The sequence below is a fragment of the Echinops telfairi genome, unplaced genomic scaffold (genome assembly GCF_000313985.2).
Source record: "Echinops telfairi isolate 266 unplaced genomic scaffold, ASM31398v2 ScPeMD7_6;HRSCAF=24_1, whole genome shotgun sequence".
In the NCBI taxonomy this organism is placed as follows: Eukaryota; Metazoa; Chordata; class Mammalia; order Afrosoricida; family Tenrecidae; genus Echinops; species Echinops telfairi.
In genome coordinates, this window is record NW_022103903.1 from 4,019,215 (window position 1) to 4,033,746 (window position 14,532).

Genomic DNA, 14,532 nt, shown 5'->3' on the forward strand with positions numbered 1-14,532 from the left:
TGATCCCACAAGAAGCCACGATGGTGTGGTTCACGGAAGCTTGAGGCACTGAAGTGGGTGTGCAGAGGTGCCCGCTGCTAAGGGAGTGCCACAGAAGGCTGGTGGTTTTCCCGCTTTGGTGTAGACCACCTTAAATGTTGGGCAGAATTTCCCTGATCAGGTAGATCTCTCCAGTGGTTGGGCAGATTCATGCAGCAGCATGGTGAGTGTTGACTGAGCTGCCTTAGGCAGTGTGAGGCACTACATCAGGCTGGAAGAAGTTTCCTCAGTTATGTGGGACCATAGAGGATGAATAGGAGTTCTGCAGCCACACAGGCAGGATTTCCCCTTGAAAAAGTTGGGCAGGATTTCCCCAGTCACGTGTTAAGCGCTGCAGAGGGCCGGCAGGCAGAATTTCCCTGGGAACAAGTTGGGCAGGATATCCCCTGGTGGAGTGTGGGTGGGTTTTCCCCAGCCTCAGGTTATTCTGCAGAGGTTGGAGCTCTCCCAGCTGGATGGAGGGCAGGTATAAATGCCCTAGGCTAAGGCGAGTGGTCTGGAGATCAGCAGTGGTGAGTGAAAGAAAAGGGAAGAGAAAAAGAAAAAAAAAAAGGCTAAGCCCACTGAGACTGTGGTAGGATAGAGAAGAGAGGGAAACAAAAATAACAATATAGCTGAGTCCCAATTCCTGACCATGGGGCTGGAGGGGTTTAATCCCTGCCTAGAGGCAGCAGCAAGCTCTGGCTGTATTCAGATAAAGCCTCTGTGCCGGCTCCAAATGATCCTGACTCTGGCCGAGATAGTGGTGGGGCTAAGGTCAAATGCTTGCTGGCCTCCACTGTGGTAAGCCAAAAAACCCTAGCTCCTAACACGTAGTGGTTCTGCGCCTACTTATCTTTATGATGCTCCTCCTGTGAACTGGCAGTGTGGAATTTCCCTCTTAGTAACTCTCCTGCGCTGATTTCTGCAGAGACCCTCTGGTATGTGTTGCTCACTCTCCATCTTCCCGGAAGTCTCCACTAACTTGGCTTTATTGATTTGACTACTGTACTTATACTGCAAAACCCCAACCTGAAACCAATCAACCAATTTGCCTTCTCTGTTCCTACATCTGGACTGTAGGGGAGTTAAAAAAGAAATGTATAACAAAAACTATTTTCATGAAAATTTTGTCCTATTTGATAAAAAGCTGAAACTACCTCACTGAAGGGCACTTTGTGTGCCACTCAAAGATGGCCTATTAAAAAGGTAAGCACTTTACGAGAGCATAACTGAGGACATTCGCCCCAAGGAAAGGGACCCTTTTCCTTTGCACAAAGGTACTTTTGGCTCTTCAAACTATGAAACTTGCAATGTATCCACCAAGGGAGTGCACACATCTCTAATTCACATCGTGGCACAGTATAAGCAAGTGAAAATGGCAGGCACCTCTCTTCCTTGACCACAACACTCCTCTTTCATTTATTGCTTTTTTGCTGCCAGGTTATTGAACAATTATCCCATTGGCTTCTGATCTTAACTAAGTTAAAACTTTTTTCAAAAAAATCATCCATAACTTTCCCGTTGTTTAAAACAATGGACAGTTTTAGTTTTCATCCTTACTCTGTGAAGCTTTGGAACTGCTAATCAATTTTATCATTACTTAAAACTAAAAGTGTAGTGTTGTGACAGCAAACTTGAAAAAACAAGCATAGTTGTGGAGTCACTGTAAAATTTGAGTAAGAAAGCCAGTCAAAGTCAAATAAAAAGCTTACTGAAACATGGTGAGAAGAACCTCAATGGGCCAATCAGAGTTTACTTTAATATTTCCTGATAAGTAAGTGTGTCAGCACAGTGAATTGGCATGTGATTGAAGTTAGGGTTGGGGACTTACTAGATGAGAGAAATTTTGAGTTTATCACACAACTGCCTAACTTACCAAAAGGCATTGTGTTCGAATAATAGTTTAAAATCTATATTATACATTTCTTAAGATAAAAGATTAGATCATTAATATTTCATAATTCTGAAACTTCAAAACACTATGTAGTTGCATAAAAATTATAATTCAAGGTTTATTCAAATCTTTAAAATCCATTATTTCTCCTCTTGTATCTTTTTGTTCTTTATTCTTCCCTTTCTATCATTTTAAGTGTCATCACTGTTAACTTTGTTGAAATAAAGGGATTTAATTTGATAAGTATTGTTTATAATTCACCCATGAAATGATGGGTGTGTTGACAATTGCCAAAGGTATGTTGACACTACTTACACAATTCTATAAATTTACCAAAGTCGTTGACTTAAACATTTAAAAAAATGAATTTCATAGTGTGCAAATTTTAACTCATAAAGCTATTTTAATAAATAATTCTAAGACCTTTTGTAACAGAATTGTTATTGGAAAGGTAGGCCTAATGTTTGTCAGTCATTAGTATTTCTATATACAAAATGGCATCTACTTATTTGTTTCTGGATTAAATTTAGCAGAGGCCATGACCAGCTGAGCTCCCACTCTTTCTACTGATGAAAGGACCCTGGGGTCAGAGAGTGTCATTTTGACATTAGACCCATTCACTCCACCTTAACTATATCCCTCTTGAATTTATAGATCACCCTAAGAATAGATGTGACAAACACTAATGACCGAAAACCACACAAATTGTGGGTTGACATGTTGTCATACATGAATCAATCAAAATATAATTAGAGACTTCTTGCAAGATGGCAAAGTAGGTAGGCACACTACCCAGATCCTCTACAACAAAGACAAAAATAGATAGAGATGACAATCATGGAACCTTGAATTTGGGGGTAAGAATAGAAAAGTGGTTGAAATATGACTAGGAGAAGAAACTGAATACAAGAGGCCAGACAACATAGGCATTAATCATGTGGAACATAGCAAACTATGGGTAACATCTGGTAGAACGGGCATTTTATAACACTAAATTGGCTCATGCGTAACCTGTATATAGACCAAGAAGCAGGTCTTGGAATAGAACAAGGAGATAATGGTTTAAAAATATTTTAAAATGAGGAAAAGTGTGTGTCTTTGTTGTACAAACTATTTGCTAAGCAAATAATCAGAGAAGCTGAACTGTATGAAGAAGAACAAGAAGAACATCACCTCAGGTTATGAGGAAAGCTCATGAACAACTTTTGATGTTCAAATGGCACAACCTGACTACTGGCAGTGAGGACAACCAAAAGTACTTACTGAGGAAGACTAAAAACTACAATTGTAAGTAAGGATTATATTACAATGCGAAGAAAACAAAACTCACAATTTTACTAATAAAAAATAACATCATGATAAACAAACAAACAAACAAACAAACAGAATGATTGAATTTGTCAAGAGGTCCACTTTGGATCCACAATCAATGCATATTGCAAGTAAGAAACAAAAAAGCAACACAATAAGGTCAATTATGATTCTTAGTGACCCTAGAATGCAACTAGAACTGCCCATGTGGGTTTCTGAGACAATAAGTCTTTAAAATGACTTTAAAAGAATTTAAGACAAAAAGTAGACAAACAAAACTTAAAATACTGTTTATCAACTTTATTTGAGTGATCCCTGGGTCTGAACAAGCTAGTGCAGACAAAACAAGGAACCACAAAATGCCTACACCCACATGGCCGCAAGGGGAAATAAATTACATATTTCTTAGGCAAAATTTAGGTCATGGATTACAGCTTCATGCAGTTTACTCATAGAAAAACCACTCCAATCACTACCTATTGGAGTGAGTTGAATGGTGGTCTTCAAAAAATTATGCCTATATTCAAATCCTGAAACCAATGAGTGGAACCCTTCTTAAGATAGGATCTTTGCAAATGTAATTAATTTAAGGATCTTATTTCTGGATTATCTGATGACCCCTAAATAAAAAAATAAGTATCTTTGTAATACACAGACTGAAGAGACAGATATAGTTGAGGAGTAAGCAATGTGATCTTGGACACAGAAATTAGAGTGATACATGCATGTGCCAAGAAACGATGAGGTCCATCAGAAGTTGGAAAAGGCAAAGATTAGATGTTCCCCTAAAGCAGAAGGGATATGGTTCTGCCACACCTTGACAAAGACTTCTGATCTTTGAAAAAATAAATTTCTATTGTTTTAAACCACTAATTGTTTGGACAGTCTTGGGAAATATTATTGCTCTCCATTCAGCCTTTTCAAAATGACTTCTCAATGACTACAAATTATAAGCTGCAAATAACAAAGCAGAAGATTGGCTTCAGTGTGTGTGTGTGTGTGTGTGTGTGTGTGTGTGTGTGTGTGTGTGTGTCTGTTTCAAAGTTGGATCTTGAATAAGAAAGACCAAAGTAGAATCAATGCATTTGAATTGTGGTACTGGCAAAGAACATTGAATGTACCATGGACTGACAAAAGAACAAAAATTTCTTCCCTGGAAGAAATAAAGCCAGAATGCTCTTTAGAAGTAAGGATGGTGAGACGTCTTCTTATGTACTTTGGACTGTTACCAGGAGAGACCAGTCTCTGGAGAAGGATATCAGCCCACTAGAAACAGGAAGAGGACAGGGAAAAAGAACATGTTTGATGAGATGTGTTGACACATTGGTTAGTGCAATGAGCTCAAACATAACAATTGTGAGGATGGTGCAAGACTGGACAGTGTTTTGTTCCATTGTACATAGTGTCTCGGTGAGTCAAAATTGACTTGACAGTTCTTCACAACAACATGAGTCAGAAAAAACTACTGCTTATTTAAAAAACTTCACTGCTATCAAGTCAATTCCAACTCAGTGAAGTTTTTTAAATAACAGTGCAACACCAAACACTCAACATTAGTGGTCAAATGCCCCATGGTAACCACTGTGTAGTGGTTACGCATTGGTCTGACCTGAAAGTCAGCAGTTTGAGAACACTAGCCACTCCTTGGGAGAAAGAGCAAACTTTCTACTCTTGTAAAGAGTTGTCTCAAAAATCCACAGTGGCAATTCTACCCTATCTATAGGGTTAATTTCAGTTGGGCAGTTTTTTTAATATGTATATACACATATATATAATGTATCATAATAAAATTTTATTACTGATTGATTTTGGATGTAAAATACAAGTCTATATTTATTTAACTTTTTACTAAGGAAGGAAAATTAATTCTCTCTTTTTTTCTTTTCCCCCTCGGTGTTATTCATTACTTACACAATTTTCAGCTAGTATTAAAATGAAAATAATATAGTAATTTTTTTAATAACGTCATAGTCAACAATTTCTGAGTCATCTAGTTGAATTTTCTGGGATTTTAGTAACTCTTTTGAGTTTGCCAGGCTACCACTTAGTTATCTGGTGGCATAGTGTTCTGAGAAATTTAAAAGAACTACAAGTGCTTAATTAATCCTTACAAAGTAGAAACAATCTGATTCATTAAAAGAACAATGTATGCCTAGCACAGAACTAGAAAATTTTAATTACCATTTTGTACTCTGCTGATAGATAACTTGATCTCAGTAGGGAAAAAAGGTGATATACCAAAATGTCTCAAGCACAAAACTATGGGATTGTGGAAAACCAGAGGTAAATGACCTAGATTTTAAGATTGCCTTTTTAATAGGGAGGCCTTTCTGTATCTCTAATTCTAACCTTTTAGATGATTTCATATTAGCATCTAATGCAAACATGTCATAAAATTGAGTCAGTTAAACTGACAATTTGAAATTGATTTCTAATCTGAGTTAATCCTTAAACTGCTTGCACCCATCTTTTGTAAGTTACACGTTTTCATCTTTTGTAGAAATATTTTCTGCTTTTCATTATATTAATTTTCATTTCCCTTAATAAAGATATTAATTATGATCATAGCTTTTAAAGTTGAAGAGATTCATAGTGTTCAAAGAGAACTCTTTGAAGCCTCCTATTTACATGATAGTGGATACTAAATGACATTATCTGCCAAATATTCTGTTTTTCCATAGATTTAATAATCTAGATATAAACTCTCCTATATCCAAACTTCTTTTGAAAACTTTTCCAGAGAAAACTTTCAGATTTTCCTGCATACCCCACACTCATGAAAAATGCTTAAATTAACTTTCATTTGGGAAGGTAATATTTCCTGCCATATCAAATTATTTCATAAAAGACATTTTATATCATTGCACTTTTCTGAATAACCTATTAATCTATTACACTTTGATCTGAAAAAAGTACTTGGTAAAGAAAGGTTGACTTTTCCTTAGTTGAATGGGGTTTTTAAAAAAAATTAAGATCTAAAAATAGCTTCAATATAAATGGATTGTAATGGCTGGGTTTGAGTTATACATTTCCATGAGGTTATCATTACTTGTAAAATGACAGATACTTTTGTAGTATCTAGGGTGTGTGTGTGTGTGTGTGTGTGTGTGTGTGTGTGTTTAGGAACAGAATTTAGAAAGGAATTTCTTGCTCATTAAAATAGATACTTCTCCAGGGTAGGGAAATGTAGTTTAAATTAAAGAAAAATCCGCATGTATGTGTACATAGAAAGAAACGTTGACTCGATATTTTACCATAAGCTGGATTTCTAGCAGAACTATATATAGAGGTTACCAATCTATGTATGCTGCATCTACATTATTAAGATAAGATAGAGAATCTAGCTTCCAGCCAAGATGGAGTAACAGACATACCTTGCTGCCTGAAACAGCTGAAAGAAGCATTGGAGATGGAGTGCTCAAGAGCACAGCTACTAACAGAAAGCTGGACCTTCTGTCCTATATGGTCACTATGAGTCAGAACTTACTCTATGGCAATGGGTTTAGATTGGGGTTGGTTTGGAACAGCCAAACCAAGCCAAACAAGCACCACCCCCACCCCCAAACTATAGGAAATAATGATATTAAGTGAGTCCCTGATAGCCAGCATGCCACAAATCTTTCCCAAGAAAGTAAATACAATGGTAAAACCTAGAATTTTCCCATCTTACTGCTATGACAGAATTTCCAACCACTGTTCAGGACCAGGGAGCATAGATGACATATTGCCTGAGATCACAGAATGGAGTGCAGAGAGACAGGAAGGAAAGGTAACATTCTTAGGACACAATTCCTAAAATGAGAGAGTTTCACAAAGAGGCAAGCCTAAGGTTTTACAGATGTTTCCCAATGAATATTCAGTAGGGTACAGAGCCCTGGTGTCACAGCCTTGGGCTGTGAGCAGAAGATTAATAGTTCAAAGCTACCAACTTTTCTCTCTGGGAGAAAGACAGGCAGTTTGCTTCTAGGAAGATTTACAATCTTGCAAGTCCCAAGGAGCAATTCTAGGTTATTGTGGGTCTGAGTCATGGCAGCGGGTTATTTCAACTGAGTATGGATCAAAACATGCTGTGACATAACAGCCAGAGTCTCCTGAGAAAGAATCATCCAAAAGAACAGAAGTGAACCATACTCGGTACAGGACCGGAAGAGTAACTGTTCATAACATCCAGATTAGAAAAGCAAATAATTCAAGAAGCTTTGGTTGAAGTGCTGAGGAAAATATTTACTAGGGTTACCTCCCAGTAAAAAATGGATTTTTCCCCCAAAGCTATGTATTTAAATTTTGTTAACAAAACAACCTTATCACCATCAAAGTACTCTCCATTACACTTAACACATTTGTCAAATCTGAGATTCCATTCTTGGGAACATTTTCAAAACTGATCTGTTTGAATGACTGATAGCACCTCTCTCATTTTTTTCTTCACCTCTTCTGCAGCATCACATCGCTGTTCTTTCATGTCCCTCTTCATTCACAGAAACACAAAGAAGTCACAGACAGGGAGGTCAGGTGAGTAAGGTGCATGGGACAAGAGAGGCATGCTGTTTTTTGCCCAAAACTGGTGAACTGAGATGGCTGCATGAGCAGGTGCATTGTAGTGATGACAAAACCAGTCCCCTGTCTGCCACACACCAGACCTTTTTTGTTGTACACTTATGCACCATTTCCAAACCCTCTAAATAGAAAGTTTGATTAAGTCTGACGTGGTTGAATGAACTCCAAAAACAACACTAAACCTATAGGTTGGGGAGAGGGGCCGGCCTGCCACTCTCATATAGAACCAAATGAAGAAGGAAAAAAGAGCGAGAAAGGGACCAGAGCCCTTACTGGAACACCAAGCCCTGAGGATGACATCCCTGCTTGGAGCTCCTAAGGCACAGAGAGACCCGTAGGCCCTGACAAGGGCTGGAGACATGATATCCTCCTGCTGGAGCATACCATGTCAGAGGATAATACTTGGGGTTCACAGCAGGGAGTGAGTCTGGTCTGAACCCCACACAATGGGGCAAACCAAGAAGGGAGCATAACAGATCCACAACATGAGCAAAGCAAAAACACAAAACTCCTGGGGAGTGGTAAAAATAGATTTTTGGCTAAGAGGGGCAGTTCTCAGAACCCTGCAGCACCTGTGAGGAGATGGTCATAAAGGTGAGGGAACAGAATTATGTTTTTTTCATTTTTTGTTTGTTGTTTTTTCTCTTTTTATTAATTTTTTGTTTTCTTTTTGTTTTGTCACTATTATTGTTGTTTTGCCTACCTATATAAGATAAGCATGGGAAGCAAGCCTGTAGAGAAAGCAAAAGTCCCCAGGGTTCCAGAGGGACTTGAGGGGAGGAGGGGATAGGGGAAAGGAGCATTGAGCAAATAATGCCATAGACAGGGGAACAACTAGGGAATTAAAAGCAACAATGAGGAGGGCATAGAGATCCCAGTGGTGTTGGTGCAACAGCAATCTATCTGAGAGGAATTCCTAAGAGGCAGAAGAAGGGTGAGTGTGATGAGGGGGCAGGAGGAAGGTAAAAAGAAACAGGAAAGATCTAGGAAGCAAAGCTATGGATAGAGTTATAAACATAAGTGTGCACTTATATAAGTATGTTAATTCATAAAATAGAGGTATTGGCCTTTGTACATATATTTATGTTGCAATATATTGAGAAAGTGGATGGACTTTGGCCTCTTCTCAAGTCCTCCCTCAACACAAAACACTTTGTTCTATAAACTTGGCATTCTGTAATGCTCACCCTCTCTGCACAATCACTGAAGACAAAACTGCATAAGCAAATGTGGTGAACAATGCAGGTGGTGCCCAGTTATCAAAAGATATAACTTTTGGGTCTTGGGTCTTAATAAAGGCTTGAAGTTAAACAGGTGGCCACCTAGGAGAGAAGCAACAAGCCCACGTGACAGAAGCATACTAGCCTGTGTGGTCATGAGGTGTTGATGGAATCGGGTAACAGGCACCAGAAGACCAAAAAAAAAACCTTGAGAATGAGGGGGGATGGAGCAGAGCCTCAAAGCTCACCTGAAAACAATAGGACATCCCCTTATAGAAGGGTCACAAGGAAGGGATGAGTCAACCAGACCGTAGTCTTAGCACTGATGAGACACACATTATTCTTCTGGCTCTTTGAGGCTTCCTCACCCCTCACTATCATGACCCCAGACCTACCTTTCAGTCCTGGTTAGACTGGAGCATGTACACTGGTACAGATAAGAGCTCAGGACACGTGGAATCCAGGTAGGGTAAACTCCTCAGGAACCAGAATGGGAAAAGTTAGTGAGAGAATAGGGGAAAGGTTGAAGGCCAGGATGGGGGAGGGTGGGTGAGGTGGGGGGGGGGGGGGACAAATCGCAATGTTTGACACATAACACGTCCCCTCCCCCCAGACTAACAACAAAAATGTGAGTGAAGGGAGACAGGAGTTGGTGTCAGATATGGTGACCCTTCTCATTCCCAAATCTTAAAAATTCAATTAAAATTCACTGAACCAAGCTCCAAGATAGTCCAGATAACTTCCTTCTCTCTTCAATGGTCTTGAAGCACAAGTGCATGAATTTTGTCAACATTTTCGACTGTTCAGGAAGTTGACAGATGTCCAGAATTAGGTTTGTCATCAATCAACATTTCAACTTTTTTTTGCTAAGAGTAAACCACTTGTACACTTGAGTTTTTCCCATAGCACTGTCCTTGTAAGCTGTGTTCAACATTGAACAGGAAGCAAACTATCACTGCCACACATTGCTCTCTTCAATTGGCCATCACAAAAAAAAAAGAAGTTCAAGTGAAACTGCCTTTATGAAAAATTCACTGTGACCAGAGAGAGAACCTTCCCGGGTGACACCTCTAGGTGCACTAACTCAGAGTGTGTTGCTAGATGCTCACCTAGTGGGAAAAATGCCTATTAATAAAATTCTACCCAGTGGAACCTTTTTCCTTTTTTTTTTGGCGGTTGTTGTTGGTGGGAATAATAAACCCTTGATTGAACACTTCTCTGTCCCCACTTATTGTTTGGTACCTTTCAGTCAGTTCTAATTTATCGAACTCTGTGTACAACAGACACCACTTGTATGTTGGTTTGTCATACTATGGTGGGCTTGTGTGTTATGGTAAAAGCTATGTCACTGGTATTTCAAATATTAGCAGTGTCATCTAAGGTAAACAGATTTCAGAAGCACTTCCAGTCTAAGTAGAATGAATAGACTGTCAACTTCAGAATAATTAGCCATGGAAACATTATCAGTTATAAAAACCTAATGAACAGAAGCAGAACATAGTCATAAATAGTGCTGCAAGATGAGCCCCTTAGGTCAGAAGCCACTGAAAATATGACTGAGGAGGAGCTGATTGCTCAAAGTGGAGTCTGCCATAATGACGCAGGAGGAGTAAGACCTGCGGGAGTAAAGCCTTCAAGACCTACATTTGTGGATTGACAGAACTCAAAATAAGAAGAGATAACTGAAAACATCAATTAATAACTAGAACTTGTTATGTGCAAAATTTTAATCTAGGAAAATGGAATGGTACTCATAAAGATCAATGAGCTTTAATGGACTGGTTATGGCCATTTTGAAATAGAAAATTATATTGTTTACTATGTTTGGGGTAACACAATCAAGAGGAATTGTGTCACAGTCAATAAAATAAAAGTATACTTCCTCTGGCTTTCATTGTTTGCAGTCAATATCCACTTGACATCAGCAATGATATCATTTGTTTCACATTCTCTTCTATCTTTATTTGATGCTTCCTGTTTTGCTCAATATTTTGCTCATAGAAACTAACAGTATTACAACCCAAAGTTTGAAAGCTTTTCTCAGTTCTTTCTACTTGAGAAATGCCAAGCATGCTTTTCCTTTTGTTTTCTTAACTCTGGATGTTTTTTTCGCATTTTATTTTATTATAATATCTTATTTTGTCTTCCCAAACTGCTCTTTGAAATCTTTTATTGAATCTTTTACATCATCATTTTTTTTCCCATTTGTAGCTACTCTGTTTTCAAGAGTAAGTTTTTTAGAGTCTCATCTCACATCCTTTTTGGTCTTTTCTTTCCTGTCTCTTTAATGGCTTTTTTTCTTTATGCATGTTATCCTCCATTTCCTTCCACAATTCAGCTGGTCTTCAGAAACTAATTTCCAATTCATCAAATACATTGTTTTCCCCTGATTTTATTTTATTATTTATCTTTTTAAGTTTTATTGGCATATAATGTCCATGCCATAAGAATTACAAAATCACCACCACAATCAATTTTAGAACATTTTCTTCTTTCTTGTTATTAGCTCCCTGTTTTCCCCTAACCTCCCGTACCACACCCCCAAGAAGTCAATAATCCAGTTATTGTTTCTATAGATTTACTTATCCTGGATTTGATACACAGAGAAACACACAAAAACAACCAACCAAAAAACAAACAGAGATAACAAAGTAAAATAGGAAAACTGCAATTGAGAATAAAGCAGAAACTATTAAAAACTAGAAAAAATTTAAGATGGATGCAAAAGAACAACTTTAAAATGGATCAAGTGATAATGTGTTAAATTTTAACCTAAATGCATCTTCAATAATACATTTTCCAGTGGATTCTGTATAATAGCAAGATATTCACATATCAGGTCATAGGGGATTCACTGGAAGCTTAATCCATGGAGCCATAATAATCTAGTGTATTTCCCATTTGCTTTTTTTAAAAACAAACAACTTTAAAATAGGTCAAAAGGGACATTAAATGCAGTGAAATCTATTGTTCAGATGGTCTATACCTAAGATGTCATAACAGGAATATCTCAAAATGTATTACAGTTTCTAAATATCATGGAAATATCACAGCTATCATAGGAATACAAAAATATACAACCCTGAATGAGGTAAAAATGACAATAACTGACATTCAATCATAGATTTCCAGACATGCAAAGAAGCAGGGAGAAACTAAGGAGAGTAGTCAATCAATTATAACTGACCCCAACTCTAGTAAACTACCAAAGATTGCTCAAGAAGAAATACATAAATTGTAGGTGCATTTATGAACCCTTATTTGTGTTTAATTTTACATAAATCAAGAAGCAATCATTTGAATAGAACAAGGAATGCTCCAGCTACTTGATTGGAAAAGTTGCATGTAAGAGTTGTATCCTTTTATTTTTCTTATTTAATATTTATGTTAATAAATCATCTGAAAAAACAGGATTATATGAAGAAGAACACACCCTCCGGATGGAAGAGTCATGATCAGTCTGTGATATGCAAACAACACAACCTTATTGTGCATTGACTGATGAAGATCAAAGACTAGTCTTCTGTGTGTATGTTCTTAGAAAGGACCATCATGTTTGACAATAACGGAAACACTCAATAATGTAGGATAGCCCGATGGCCACAAAAATGACATTAAAAATACTAGTGATCATGAAGATGTTCAGAGCCTGTGAACAGAGCATACAAAGTGGAGTAACCATGAAACAATAAAAAGGCTGAAAAGAGGCCACCAAAAATAAAGAATAAACAACCAGCCAGAATCCAAGGTTATTGGACTAAACACATGAGGTTGGAATCCTTATAGGACTGCACACCTATGACCACACCTATGGCTACACTCCCCCCAGGACCCCTGACAAAAAAAAAAAGGATAAATATCCAACCAAGGACCCCAAGGAGAGAGCTTCTGTTTGCTGCAATGGAGCAGAACTCTCACTCCTTCCCTTGCTCTTGCTGGTAAGTTTTGCCTGTTTTTTCTTAACTTGCTATTGATATGTGTGAATACCTGTTGGAATAAATTGGTTAAAACACTGCTTGGCTCATAGAGTGTGTTATGCTCATGAAAGAACCTGGCCTAGTCACTGTGTGAAGCTTCGAGGCTGAAAGGTTGCTGCCCTGGTGCATAATCCAGCTGATTCCTAAACTCTGTCTTTGGGATTGCATAAAGTGCTGAATGCATTTTTCTTTTATACATAAAGTCTCCCTGTGTGAGACCCAACTCTACAACAACTAACAACATATCTCTCAATCTTCTTTGTACCTCATTCCTTGTCTCTCATTCTAGCTAGTTAGTTAAGGCAGAGACAAAATAAACTCCCCAATTATTTTTATATTATCACAACATAATAAAACTTATAAACGCTAAGTAAATAGCCATGCAAGTAAATTTGGAATTCAGTTAGTCAGTGAATTTGTTTCTGGTAAATTGTGAATGCTGTTTCCTTCAGATTATTTGAGATTCCTTTGAATTCTTACAAGAAATTTACCATTTTAGTGAAACTACTTTGAGATGAATTTTCATTTCTTGCCTTTCTTCACTCTCAAATGTCTTACAGGAGTTTATCTTCTGTCGTTCCATTGCCTCCCTTCACAATCTTTCCTAAGAGTTTCTGTTTGTACTACCCTCACTAGTTTTGCCACTAGTCCCTAAATCGGATGGGCCAATTTAGGGTCAACAAATCTGGTGGGCCAGCTTCAGTTTGTAATGTAGCTTGATTTTTCAGGAACATTTGATTTTTGATGATACTAATCCTGGGAACTCTTTCCTTGATAACACATTTTCTATATTTCTCTTTCTACTTACTTGCTTGTGTTGTCGTTATTGTTGTTTGCTTTTAAAATCTGCTTTATCACCTCTTTCTTTGCTACTTGACCCAGAGTTCCTCTGGGATTTCTTCTACATATCTGTGCTTCATCTCATTTTCCTTTCTCAGAAAGGGTATCGCAATCTGAAGTTGCACAGAGAGAAACATTGGACTCACTCCGTCATCCTTGATTTCTTCTTTCCCTTCACTAACCTCATAAAATGTAATTATTTTATATCCACATTTGTCTTCAATCCATGTTTTTCACCAGTCTTACTACCAGCCACTCTGCTTCAGTTGACACTAGTAGGTTTCTACTACTAGACTACTAAACTATTGAAACGCTCTTTGAAGTGGTCTTCTCTATCCATTCAATTACTTCTCTTAGGTCGAAGTGTTAAAAAATAAACTAGAAAACAGAGAAACCTTAAGACTTTTTAAGAGCTTTCTTTTTCTTTCAAAATAAAATCCAAAGTCTTTACACATGACTATAGGTTTTCTCACAATGTGAGTGGTGTGATAGTTACATAATTTCATGCAACTTGAAGATACACAAAAGTGTAGGAGTGGTATCCAATCTGTCCATCAGGTCACTGCCTGATGGGGCTCTTTGTGGGCGTGGCTTTCTCGTAAGGAGGGCCCTGAGAACCTCCCTTTCCCAGCTGCCTTCACCACTTTCTTGCTGGCTGAACCTGATTGCTGCCAGAGCCACCCTTGCTGTAGCCACATGATTTTGCACCCAC